General features: G+C 36.7%; 1 long non-coding RNA gene across 1 annotated transcript; it reads right to left on the minus strand.

Annotated features, from left to right (window-relative positions):
* Positions 1 to 221: 221 nt before the first annotated feature.
* Positions 222 to 3651, minus strand: LOC123385039. Its single transcript, XR_006597013.1, has 2 exons — positions 2804 to 3651; positions 222 to 950 (listed from the first exon to the last, which is right to left on the minus strand). It is a non-coding gene; the product is annotated as an uncharacterized LOC123385039 (long non-coding RNA).
* Between the last annotated feature and the right edge of the window lie 10370 nt (positions 3652 to 14021).

Consider the following 14021-nt stretch of genomic DNA (forward strand, 5'->3'; position numbering starts at 1 on the left):
CAACTAACTGTTCTCAAGGAGTAAACCAAGAAGTGTAATTAAAAGCTTCTATAGCAGGAAAATTCCATAAAATGTAACATTTTGTAAAAATATGTTAAAACTAAAGAAGGATACTCTTATGCCCACAGCAACATGACTAAAACATAGTAAGTAATCAATAACATCTGTTAAATTTAAACAAAATTGTTACTTGTGTTACAAAGATTGAATCATCATCACCATCATTGTCAAAACTGGTATTTATTAAAAATTTAACGTTATAAGCCATTGCTTTTTAAATTGTGTAGCAGAGTTCTTGGATACTACAGACATACAAAATAGCCTCATGAGGGAACAAGAGTGTTGGGTGGGCTCCCCCGACATGCCCTGTTGTGTGACACATAGTGAATTTCCACAAGGAATTCACAGCCACAAAGATTTCTGACTCTGAAAATGAAGGTTTGAAAAATATTTCTTAAGCCTAAACTGAGTTTTCATTTTCTTTAAATATTTATTTCTCCAGGTTTGCTAACCAGATTTACCTTCTATTGTCATAATTTAAGGTGATAAGGAAGCATTTACACTGATACTCAGGAGGCACTATAATTATTTATTGGAATCTAAATCTTTTAACATCCTTGCAAATTTCAGTGGTTTTAGCAGTTCACCCTTAAAAATTAACCCACAGAATAAAAGAAAATGTATATGGATGTATGAGAAGAAGACGAACCAGAAATGGTTTAGGGGTGTGTTTCCTCTCTTCTGGGGCACAGTTAGGGACTGAGTGACCTTCTACCAAGGAAACATACACCACAGGCTGCTGCAGTCGCGTCCTCTCTGAACATTTCATCATCTCAAGGGCTGAGGCTCATGGTAACTCTGCTCCAGCCAGAAGCCATGTGTGTATTGCCACCTTTTTCATCCCTACTTAGACCAAACGTATTCTTCCTCCCTTGTCAATATTAATGTATCTGCAGTGAATAAACAACATGATAGTATATAGAGAGATGTATTTCCCTAAGTCACTGTTTCTTATATCTATACAAAGTATTTGGGGAAGGAAGAAACATGAACACATAAAGTGACACACATGCCTTTAAGAGCAAAACCAACTGTGGGATATCTATTCAGAATTTATTTTCTGGGTGAAATAATATAAATTGTATCTAAAAATAAAAAAAAACCATCTTTTTGCTATTTCCCAGGTAATCAGAGAATGCTGTCCCAGTTTCTTAAATGATAAGGTCACTGATTTCATGGCTTTCATCACCTATGCTATGGAATGGAAAAATTCCACTTGATAAGACGAGATTCTTACATGGAAACGTAATGGGAAAATTACTACACCAAAAGCCACATTAAAAGTTATGACCCAGTTATATCCAGGTAAATGGTCTTAATATCATATTAAAATTTTATATTCCTTATGCTAAAATTGCTGATTTAGCTTTGAATGTAAATCTTGAAGAATGATATAGAAATAAGCATAATTAAGAAAAAAAAGAAAGTAAGAAAAAGAAAAGAAACTATAGCATTTATTTCCCATAAAAATACCTATCTACTTTCTTCTGGCATTGCATAATGATGTATTTATTCCAAAAAGAAAAAAAAATACCCAATAACACAAAAATATATGAATAATTATCATAAAAACATTGTGCATTTTATACGACTACAATGATATATTTATCACTACATTCTCATGGTTCTAAGATTTTCAGGAAGCTTTTGGAACCATCACATTCCTACTCTGTCCACAAAAAAAATCCATGCAATCCAACTAATTTATTGTGTATTTACTGCATGTTGAGGCCAAGAACAAATGGATAATTTTTTTAAGAAGCCTACATAATTAAAGAGCTCATTAATTATACTGTTTTCCCAAGCTTCAATTAACATGTTAATCTAGAAATCACTACCATGTGTTTTGGAAATGCTTGGTATTCAACAACTCTCAGAGGCATGGTTTGCTGAAAATGCCTCTCTAGCAAAGGAAGATTTAGGAATTTTAACTTTGGTATCCTTAGGGAGAATTCTTATTCCTCTGTGGAAAACACAAAGCTTGATCATCCTAAATGAAATCCTTATAAATTTGGACATTTTTATGAAGGCATATTTTTATATATGCTAAATGAAAATTTTGAAAATCCCTCCTGTTCTGTGTTTATGAGGAGAAAATTCAGGGGAGCATGACATCTTTATCCAGAGATTTCATAATCTAAATTTACTCTTCTCAAAATGTTAATATTATATACTAGAGTGGGACAGAACTTAATATCCCTAAGATCGGTGGTAGTCTGCTAGACAATGGTGAAGCATGTAAGTTGGCTATAAATAAAAGTCACCATCCTCTGTTTCAAATACATTTCAAAACATGTATTAAAAATTTATAGATGGGGGGAGGAGCCAAGGTAGCAGAACAGCATGGAAGTTGTTTGTGTGTCTCCTGTCCATGAAATACAGCCAGACCAACACTTAACCATCCTGCATACCTAGAGAACTGATGTGAGGATTAACACAACAATCTGCACAACCTGAACCACAGAACTCGGCAGGTACGCAGTGCGGAGAGGTGAACTGGGGGAGCAAGAAGCCGCAGAAGGCAGAGAGCTATTTTTGCTTGCAGAGAGAGGACTGAGATGGGAAGAGAGTAGGGGAAAAGCACCCCCCCCCAAAAAAAAAGCAGCTGGAGAAAAAATGGAAAAGTGGAAACAGCTGCAGGGACTGAACTAAAAAGGGAGAAAGGAGGAAGGAAAGGGTTTCAATTCCATTAAGATTCTATAAACGGGGAGCACAGAGTCTGAAACGCCACACAGCTCAATACCTGGCGGTGCTCTGGTGAGAAGGGCGAATCCCCAGGAGCAGAATGGAGTCCAGAAGGTCCTCGGGCCACACGAGAGAAGCAGTTCCACTGCTGAAATGCATTTGGTAGAAGCTGTGTATCCACCTGGTCCCAGCGGACCCCAGAGAACAACCACATTCGCGGGTGCTGAAACAAGGTCCTTAAAAGTGAAGCCTGGTGCCGATGTGTGTTGTGATTTTCCAAAATCCCTGAAACGCTGCTGCTACATGATCACGCAAAGGTTTTCTGGGGCAGGCTGGCACTCAGCCGCAGTCTCTGGGCATCGGCAGCAGCATGGTCCCACAAACATTTCTGGGTGCAGCCTGCACCTGGCCGTTGCTCAGTGAGACCCACAGGATCTCAGCGGGTCAAAGCCGCAGTCCCTCAGAAGTGAGGGGTCGGGAAACACAGCCCCATCTGATATAAAACTCAGGAGGGAGGTGCTGCCTGGCAACCCCACGGCTTGGTCACAATGTAAAAGCAGGGAGTGGACGGAGGCTGGAGACAAAGGACGGGTGCGCATTTGCTGGTTGGGCAGAGCACAGAAGCTGGATACTACAGACTGGATAACTGGGTGACGCCATTTTCGCAACTCTGGCACACGTGCATACACACCTGCAAGCACCACAACAATCCACTCTAGTAAGCTAAGCAGCGCCATCTAGTGGAGAAAGGAGCCATGACACTAAGCCCCACCCAATGGGGCCAACCTAGCTCTTCAAGAACACGGATCACTCCTGCAGCTTATTTACAGACTATAAAGTGCTTCATAGCTTGACTTCTAGGGGAAAAGGAGGTAATTTCAATCCTTTTTCAGTCTGTTTGCTGGTCGATCTAATCAATTTTCTTTCTTTTTTTCTTTCTTTTTCGTTTCTTTTTTTTTCTTCAATACAGAAAGAGAAAAAAATTATTTTTATTTTCAATTTTTATTAAAAATATTTTCCTTTATTTTTCTCTACTATATATTTTTTATTTTTAGAACATTTTTCAAAATCTATTTTACTTCCATCATTTCATTTTATTCTATTTCATTGTATTCATTTTCTCATATTTTCAAATGTTTTCCTTCTTATTTATTTCTTATTTTTCTTTTTTCTTTTTATTTTTTCTCTAATCTATCAAGCACCTTTCAATAACTAGACTAAAACACACCTAGGATCTAGCATCATTTATTTGATTTGGGTGTGTGTGTGTTGTTTTTAATTTTTTAATTTTAGTGGTTTTTTTTTACCTTATTAATTCCTTTTCTTCCTTCAAAATTATGAAACAAAAGAATTCACCCTAAAAGAAAGAGCAGGAAGAAACAACAGCCAAGGACTTAATCAACACAGATACAAGCAAGATGTCTGAACCAGATATGGAATCACAATAATAAGAATACTAGCTGGGGTCAAAAACAAATTAAAATCCAGTCCCTTTCTGTGGAGATAAAAAAAAATGAAAGCTACTCAGTATTAAATAAAAAATGCTATAACTGAGCTGCAATCTCGAATGGATGCCATGGAGGCAAAGATGGATGAGTCAGAGCACAAATCAGCGACATAGAGGACAAAGTGATAGAGAATAATGAAACAGAAAAAAAGAGGGAGACTAAGGCAAAAGAGCACTATTTAAGAATTAGAGAAACCAGTGATTCATTAAAAAGAAACAACCTCAGAATCATAGGGGTCCCAAAAGATGAAGACAGAAAAAAAGGGTAGATGTGAGCAAACCATAGCAGAAAACTTTCCTAACCTGGGGAAAGACACAGACATCAAAATCCAGGAAGCACAGAGGAGTCCATAAAATTCAACAAAAACTGACCATCAACAAGGCATATCATAATCAAATTCACCAAATACTCAGGCAAGGAGAGAATCATGAAAGCAGCAAGGGGAAAAAAGTCCTGAACCTATAAGGGAAGAGATATCAGACCTATCCACAGAAACTTGGCAGGCCAGAAAAGAGTGGCAGGATATATTCAATGTGCTGAATTAGAAAAATATGCAGCCAGGAATTCTTTATCCAGCAAGGCTGTCATTCAAAATAGAAGGAGAGATTAAAAGTTTCCCAGACAAACAAAAATTAAAGGAGTTTGTGACCACTAAACCAGCCCTGCAAGAAATTTAAAGGGGGACTCTCTGAGGGGAGAAAAGACGAAAAAGAAAAAAAAAAAGCCCAAAAGCAACAAAGACTAGAAAGGACCAGAGAACACCACGAGAAACTCCAACTCTACAAGCAACATAATGGCAATAAATTCATATCTTTCAGTACTCACTCTAAACTTCAATGGGCTAAATGGTGCAATCAAAAGACATTGGGTAACAGAATGGATAAGAAAACAAGACCCATCTATATGCTGTTTAAAAGAGACCCACTTTAGACCTAAAGATACCTTCAGATTGAAAGTAAGGGGATGGAGAACCATCTATCATGCTAATGGTCGACAAAAGAGGGCTGGAGTAGCCATACTTACATTAGACAATCTAGACTTTAAAATAAAGACTGTAACAAGAGATGAAGAAGGGCATTGTATCATAATTAAGGGGTCTATCCACCAAGAAGACCTAACGATGTAAAAATTTATGCCCTCAATGTGGTAGAACCAAAATATATAAATCGATTAATCACAAACATAAAGGAATTCATTGATAAGAATACCATAATAGTAGGGGACTTCCACACCACACTTACAACAATGGACAAATCATGCAAGCAGAAAATCAACAAGGAAACAATGGCTTTGAATGACACCCTGGACCAGATGGACTTAACAGATATATTCAGAACATTTCATCCTAAAGCAGTGGAATATACATTCGTCTCCACTGCAAATTGAACGTTCTCCAGAACAGATTACATACTGGGACACAAATCAGCCCTCACCAAGTACAAAAATATTGAGATCACACCCTGCATATTTTCAGACCACAACACTCTGAAACTCGAAAGGAACCACAAGACAAAATATGGAAAGATAACAAATTCTTGGATACTAAAGAACATCCTACTAAAGAATGAATGGGCTAACCAAGAAGTTAAAAGGGAAATTGAAAAGTACATGGAAGCCAATGAAAATAATAACACCACAGCCCAAAACCTCTGGGATGCAGCAAAGGTGGTCATAAGAGGGAAGTATATAGCAATCCAGGCCTTCCTAAAGAAGGAAGAAAGGTCTCAGACATACAACCTATTCTTACACCCTAAAGAGCTGGAAAAAGAACAGCAGAAGACAGGAAATAATAAAGATTAGAGCAGAAATCAATGCTACCAAAACAAAAAAACAAAAAACAAAAAAACAGTAGAACAGATCAATGAACCCAGAAGCTGGTTCTTTGAAAAAATTAAAAAAATTGTTAAACCCCTAGCCAGTTTGATCAAAAAGAAAAAGGAAAGAACCTAAAATAAATAAAATCAAGAATTAAAGAGGAGAGATCACAACCAACACAGCAGAAACACAAACAATAATAAGAGAATATTATGAGCAATTGTATGCCAATAAAATGGGCAATCTGGAAGAAATGGACAAATTCCTAGAAACATATACACTACCATAACTGAAACAGGAAGAAATAGAAAATTTGATCAGACCTATAACCAGTAAAAAAATTGAATTAGTAATCAAAAATCTCCCAAAAAACAAGAGTCCAGGGCCAGATGGCTTTCCAGGGGAATTTTACCAAATATTTAAGGAAGAGTTAACACCTATTGTCTTGAAGCTGTTTCAAAAATAGAAATGGAAGGAAAACTTTCAAACTCTTTCTATGAAGCCACCATTACTTTGATTCCAAAACCAGACAAACACCCCACTAAAAGGCAGAACCACAAACCAATTTCCCTGATGAGCATGGATGCAAAAATCCTCCACAAGGCATTAGCCAACCGGATTCAATAATACATTAAAAAATTATTCACCACAACCCAGGGAGATTTCTACCTGGGATGCAGGGCTAGTTCAATATCTGCAAATCAATGTAATTAATCACATCAATAAAAGAAAGGATAATAACCACATGATCCTCTCAATAGATGCAGAGAAAGCATCTGACAAAATACAGCATCCTTTCTTGATAAAAATCCTCAAGAAAGTAGGGATAGAAGGATCATACCTCGAGATCATAAAAGCCATATATGAAAGAGCCAATGCTCATATCATCCTCAAAGGGGAAAAACTGAGAGCTTTCCCCCTAAGGTCAGGAACAACACAGGGATGTCCACTCTCCCACTGTTATTCAACATAGTGTTGGAAGTCTTAACCTCAGCAATCAGACAATACAAAGAGATGAAAGGCATCCAAATTGGCCATGGGGAGGTCAAACTGTCACTGTTCGCAGATGACATGATACTCTATATGGAAAACCCAAAAGATTCCACCAAGAAAATGCTAGAACTGATCCATGAATTCAGCAAAGCTGCAGGATATAAAATCAATGCACAGAAATCGGTTGCATTCCTATTCACCAACAATAAAGCAATAGAAAGAGAAATCAAGGAATCAATCCCATTAACAATTGCACCAAAACCCATAAAATACCTAGGAATAAATCTAACCAAAGAGGAAAAAAAAAATCTATACACTGAAAACTACAGAAAGCTTATGAAAGAAATTGAAGAAAACACAAAAAAAATGGAAAAAAATATTCCATGTTCCTGGATAGGAAGAAAAATATTGTTAAAATGTCAATACTACCCAAAGCAATCTACATATTAAATGCAATCCCTATCAAAAGAACACCAGCATTCTTCACAGAGCTAGAACAAACAATCCTCAAGTTTGTATGGAACCAGAAAAAAACCCCGAATAGCCAAAGCAATCTTGTAAAACAAAACCAAAGATGGAGGCATCACAATCATGGATTTGAAGCTGTATTAAAAGCTATAATCATCAAGACAGTACGGTCCTGGCACAAGAACAGACACTCAGATCAATGGAACAGAATAGAGAACCCGGAAATGGACCCACAAACATATGGCCAACTAATCTTTGACAAAGCAGGAAAGAATATCCAATAAAGAATAAAGACAGTCTCTTCAGCAAGTGGTGCTGGGAAAGCTGGACAGTGACATGCAGAAAAATGAACCTGGACCACTTTCTTACACTTTACACAAAAATAAACTCAAAATGGATAAAGGACCTAAATGTTAAGACACCAAGCCATAAAAATCCTAGAGGAGAAAGCAGGAAAAAACCTCTTTGATCTTGGCCACAGATACTTCTTACTCAACATGTCTCTGGAGGCAAGGGAAGCAAAAACAAAAATAAACTACTGGGACCTCATCAAAATAAAAAACTTCTGCACAGTGAAGGAAACAATTGGCAAAACTAAAAAAGCAACCAACGGAATGGCAGAAGATATTTGCAAATGGCGTATCAGATAAAGGGTTAGTAGCCAAAATGTACAAAGAGCTTATCAAACTCAATGCCCAAAAAACAAATCATCCAGTGAAGAAATGGGCAAAAGACATGAATAGACACTTCTCCAAAGAAGACATCCAGATGGCCAAACGACACATGAAAAAATGCTCAACATCCCTCATCATCAGGGAAATATAAATCAAAACCACATGAGATACGACCTCACACCTGTCAGAATGGCTCACATTAACAACTCAGGCAACAACAGATGTTGGCGAGGATGTGGCAAAAGAGGATCTCTTTTGCACTGCTGGTGGGAATGCAAACTGGTGCAGCCACTCTGGAAAACAGTATAGAGATTCCTCAAAAAATTAAAAATAGAACTACCATGACCCACCAATTGCACTACTAGGTATTTATCCAAGGGATACAGGTATGCTGTTTAGAAGGGGCACAGGCACTCCAATGATCATAGCAGCACTATCAACAAGAGCCAAGGTATGTAAAGAGCCCAAATGTCCATCAATAGAATGGATAAAGAAGATGTGTGTGTGTGTGTGTGTGTGTATATATATATATATATATAGAGAGAGAGAGAGAGAGAGAGAGAGAGAATTACTAGGCAATCAAAAAGAATGAAATATTGCCATTTGCAACTACATGGATGGAACTAGTGTGTATTATGCTAAGTGAAATTAGTCAAGAAAAACAAAATCATATGACTTCACTCATATGAGGACTTTAAGATACAAAATAGGTTAATATAAGGGAAGGGAAACAAAAATAATATAAAAACAGGGAGGGGAAAACATAAAAGACTCTTAAATATGGAGAACAAACAGAGGGTTCCTGGAGGTGTTGTGGGAGGGGAGATGGGCTAAATGGGTAAGGGGCATTAAGGAATCTACTGATGAAATCATTGTCGCACTATATGCCAACTAACTTGGATGTGAATTAAAAAAATAAATTAAATAAATATTTAAAAAAAATTATAGATGTGTTTTATCCTTTAAATAACCTTATTAAACATTTCTAATATTTACTTCATTTCAGCTTCTTTTATCGACATAACAACTTGTACAAAGAGCATTCCAACTTGGAATGGAAAAACAATAATAACCTTACTTACCTTTGTATAAAAGTATACAAAAATGAGAAGGCCAGACAATGAGATGGAAAGCAAGAGTACTTGATTCTCTAAAACAGAAAAAAGTAGCTTGACGGTATTAACAAACATACTACTACTTATGATCTGTCTGCCCTACAAACTACAACTAAAAGCTCTCATAAATTACATCACAAATCAGTTACTGTCTTGATATTTGAGTTTTCAGTCATTTGTTTTGTGTAAACTGTGACTATCATCTTTGTTACATTACACTGGCATGTGGAATTAAAATATTTTGTGTGCCTCAAGGAAGTGATAAATAGGATTTGTATTTTATTTTTCAGGAATGTTTTACAAAACTATCCTTTTGTAATCCAGTTTTAAAAAGTGCCATGACCAGCTTTTTGGGTTACTCCTTCACATCTTTCAGGTTCCCATTCAAATGTCAAGTTATCAGAGAAATTTTCCCTGACAACACTATACAACATGCCATTCTGCTTTATTTTTATTCACAGCATTTATCATTACCTGACAGAGATTTACTGATGATTTGTTGACTATCTCACCTCCTCCACTAGAATCAAGGTCTTAGAAGGCCTTGGGCCTTATTATTTCTGTTTTGTTCCTACAACATATACTGCTTCTAAAATATTTCCTGCAATGTAGTAGGTGCTCAATAAATATTTGCTGAATGAATAAAACCCCAATATTTATAGAGGCGATCTCTTAATTTCATGCACAATGAATTCCTGGAAGAGATGCAGAGTTAGAATTATATATATACATATATATGTGTGGATAGGTAGGTAGATTCCAATCCCAGAGAGAAAAAAAAATGTGTTTTTTTTTAATTTCTAATTACAAGATGTTTTGAGGACACTGTTTCGAAAAATGTACTTCTAACATGTCATATACATACTTCATTTTATTTATTTTATTTTGTCCTGCAAATTTAATAACATTTATGTAAGGATAATATTAAAAGTCATTATTTAAAGTAGTTATAGTAATCTCTTCTTTCTCATATGCATTACTCCTCTGAGAATCATCACTTTTAATCCCTTTGTTTTACATTCTTTTTACTACATATGGGATGAAGGCAGTAACATTCCTGTAAGCACAACAGCAATGCTGTGAAGACAAATAAAGTGACTCTGGTGAAGCAGAACTGTTAGCCAAAGGCAATATTTTTAAGTTTATTTATTTATTTTTGAGAGGGTGGGGGGTACAGAGAAAGAGGGAGAGAGAGAATCCCAAACAGGCTTCAGGCTGTCAGAATATAGCCTGATGCGGGGCTCGATCTCATGAATCCTGAGATCGTGACCAAAACTGAAATCAAGACTCAGACACCTAACCAACTGACTGAGACACCCAGCCACCTCATCTGGAAGACATTTCTATCATACAATTGCTTTTAATCTATTCCATCAACTGACATACAGAAGTCGAAGTCTGGTGTACAAGGGAAGTTTTGTAGAAACAGTGTATGCAACTGTAAACTGTATAAAATTCCATCTTAAGTGGAGGAATGTAGCTCCCATCAGGATAAAAAAGGTACACTGTGGCCCAGTCATTCCCAAGCTCTCAGTCAGCAGTTTTCAAACTTCGACGTTTATTGAATCGCCTGGAGGTTCCTATTAAAAATTCAGACCCCTCAGGGCCAACCAAGATAATCTGAATCAACAGCTTGAAAATAGCTCAAGAAATAGTATCTTTAACAAGCACCTCAGGTGATTCTGGTGTAACCAGTGTGAGAACTACACTCTGAGAAATGTTTGTCTAAATGAAGAAAAGTATCGTGGTATTATATACTCACATGATTATTAACCAATCTCATGTTTTAGAGATATATACTTTTTCTCCATGCATTATTTCCCTACCTTTAACTTCTGCTCCAAAATCTGAAATGAGGAGCTTCACTTCCTCAGTTTTGCCCTTCATCTTCCTGAAATGAGGCATATGATTAATTTTTTGCTGCCATAACTATTTTTGGTGAGTGCAGATAATAAGAATTTGTCTAGCACTGACTTCTAAGCCTCAGGCTATTCAGTATCAACATATAACTGCCACTTCAAGTACTCTGTCAGAAAAAATTGCTCCATCCCAAGGAAAATACAATAATGGAGGTTTCAGAGGATGTATTTTCTTCAAGGTTGAGAAAGCTACAATATTTAAAGTATGGGTAGATATTCTCTTGGCAAAACCTAGAAAAACTACTTCAAGGTCAATGTTAAACAAAGGTTCTACATAGCTAGAAGTTTTGATATAATTAGCTGTAACATGGAGCACCTGGGTGGCTCAGTCGATTGAGCGCCCGGCTCTTGATTTCAGCTCAGGTCATGATCTCAGGGTCTGTGGGACTGAGCCCCATGTAGGGCTCTGAGCTGATAGCCCAGAGCCTGTTTGGGATCCTCTCCCCCTCTGTCTCTGCCTCTCCCCCATTTGTGCTCGCTCTCTCTCTCAAAATAAACATTAATAAAAATGTAAAAAAAATAGCTAGCTCTAACTTCACGTAAGCTACATTTATTATAATTAAAAATAATTTTTCAAGACAGGAAAAGGACCAAATTAACTTCTCCTCAAGAAACTTCTGTGTACATACTACATCTTTACCATTTATTTTGTATTCAACTTTTTAAAAATATTACTTCATTTAGAGTAGGACCTATACAGAAAAAAATTCAAAAATAATTACATACAGAATATTCCTTGAAACTGAATATTAAAATTTGAATTTGATAACATAAAACTAAAATCCTCCAAGAAACCATTTCTAACAAAGACTAAAAGTAAACTACTACATTTCTTTTGGTTGTGTAATAACTAAATGAGTTGTTTGAGAGATCCCCAATTATTTTTTTTATGATATGTTTTATGTGTACAAATATTTTCTGTGTGTGTCTTCAGTTCATAGGGACACTGGACAAATTTTAACAGAAGTAAAAAACAATCCCATTAAGATAATGTACAAATGAAATATAAAAGTAAATAAAGCAGGGGCGCCTGGGTGGCGCAGTCGGTTAAGCGTCCGACTTCAGCCAGGTCACGATCTCGCGGTCCGTGAGTTCGAGCCCCGCATCGGGCTCTGGGCTGATGGCTCAGAGCCTGGAGCCTGTTTCTGATTCTGTGTCTCCCTCTCTCTCTGCCCCTCCCCCGTTCATGCTCTGTCTCTCTCTGTCCCAAAAATAAATAAACGTTGAAAAAAAAATTAAAAAAAAAAAGTAAATAAAGCAGAGAGTTTATGTGATGTTATATTTATTAGAGTGGAAATTTCAAATACAAAATAAGATGCCCTACTTAAAGTGGCTCAAGGAAAATTTTACTTTTCATTGTGAATTCAGTTATGACAACCATTTTATACCATTCACACCACCATCAGAGATTATAAGCTTTCTCCTCTTACAGGAAAAGATGTCTGCTATATAGCTGTAAGGTTCTATCTTACTCAGTTATAACCACAGCAGAAGAGAGAGATACTGTCTTCACAAAAAGTAGCAATAAAAGTAGAGCTTTGGGAGAAGCTGGTCCAAAGTAGGTCAGAAACTTTCTTTGAAACACTCCGCCTAGATGTGCCGGTTGGCTTAGTTCTAATGGCAGTCACACACTGATGCTGGGTATAAAGTCAACTCTGCCAGGGACACTGGGCTCAGACAGAAAAGGTGGTTCCTTTAAAACAAAATCAGAATTTCTTTGAGTGACAAAGGGAAACAGTAACTACTAGTTGCTATTTCAAAAACTGCTGTACATTCAATTCCTATACTATTAGTGATAAAATGACTTCATAGGGTAACTATAGAAGCAAGTGCAGGGTAAGCTTTATTGTCTACATGTAGGGATAACAGAGTAGTTCTCAAGTTCCATTTTGATAAGGGTGAGAAATGTCAATTTTGAATGCCTTTAGCATTGTTCTGGTTTAAGTTTGGAACGAGGGTCCAATTTTTACCCAACCATGCACAGCTGCCTATTATAATGGAAGCCAAATGTTAAAGGATAGGTGGAAGAAGGTGGGGGGCATGGGGAAAGGGGGGAAGAGAAGAAAGAGAGAGAGAAAGAGACACATCCTCTATGCTCACCACTCTCATGGTTTTTTGGTCATGCATTATGTACTTAGTAAGGAGATTATAAGACTGAATGAAATTGTCAAGTAACTCATAGCAGGTCTGCCATCCTATTTTAAAAGTTATTCTCAATTCCCCCATAAGATGTGATTTCTTAAAACACTTTACCACTCTAGAAGGATAATTAGATTTATCTAATTATCATCCAAAACCACTAAAGTAGACCCTTCCTCATACAGAGATTATCTTACTTTTTATTTTCTTAGTTATTAGTACTTACCTGTTATTTTCTTCTTATATTTCAACACTAAATTTTATTTATTTATTAATATTTATTTATTTTTGACATATACAGACATAGTGCGAGCAGCTGAGGGGCAGAGAAAGAGGGAGACACAGAATCTGAAGCAGGCTCCATGCTCTGAGCTGTCAGCACAAAGCCCAACGTGGAGCTCAAACCCACGAACTGTGAGATCATGACCTGAGCCAAAGACAGAAGCTTAACCAACTGAACCACCCAGGTGCCACCAGTTCTAATGTTAATCAACAGTGTATAATTAGAAATCAAAGAATTCAGTTTGGAGAACGTTCTCAGGTTCCAAAACATCATACATTGACTCAATAAGCTTAGTCTATTCCTTTACAAAATCAGTTTTGGATTTACACAGCTAAATCAATAGCAAAATGGGGAAAAGTGTA

This window comes from Felis catus, chromosome A1, assembly GCF_018350175.1.
Source record: "Felis catus isolate Fca126 chromosome A1, F.catus_Fca126_mat1.0, whole genome shotgun sequence".
Taxonomy (NCBI): Eukaryota; Metazoa; Chordata; class Mammalia; order Carnivora; family Felidae; genus Felis; species Felis catus.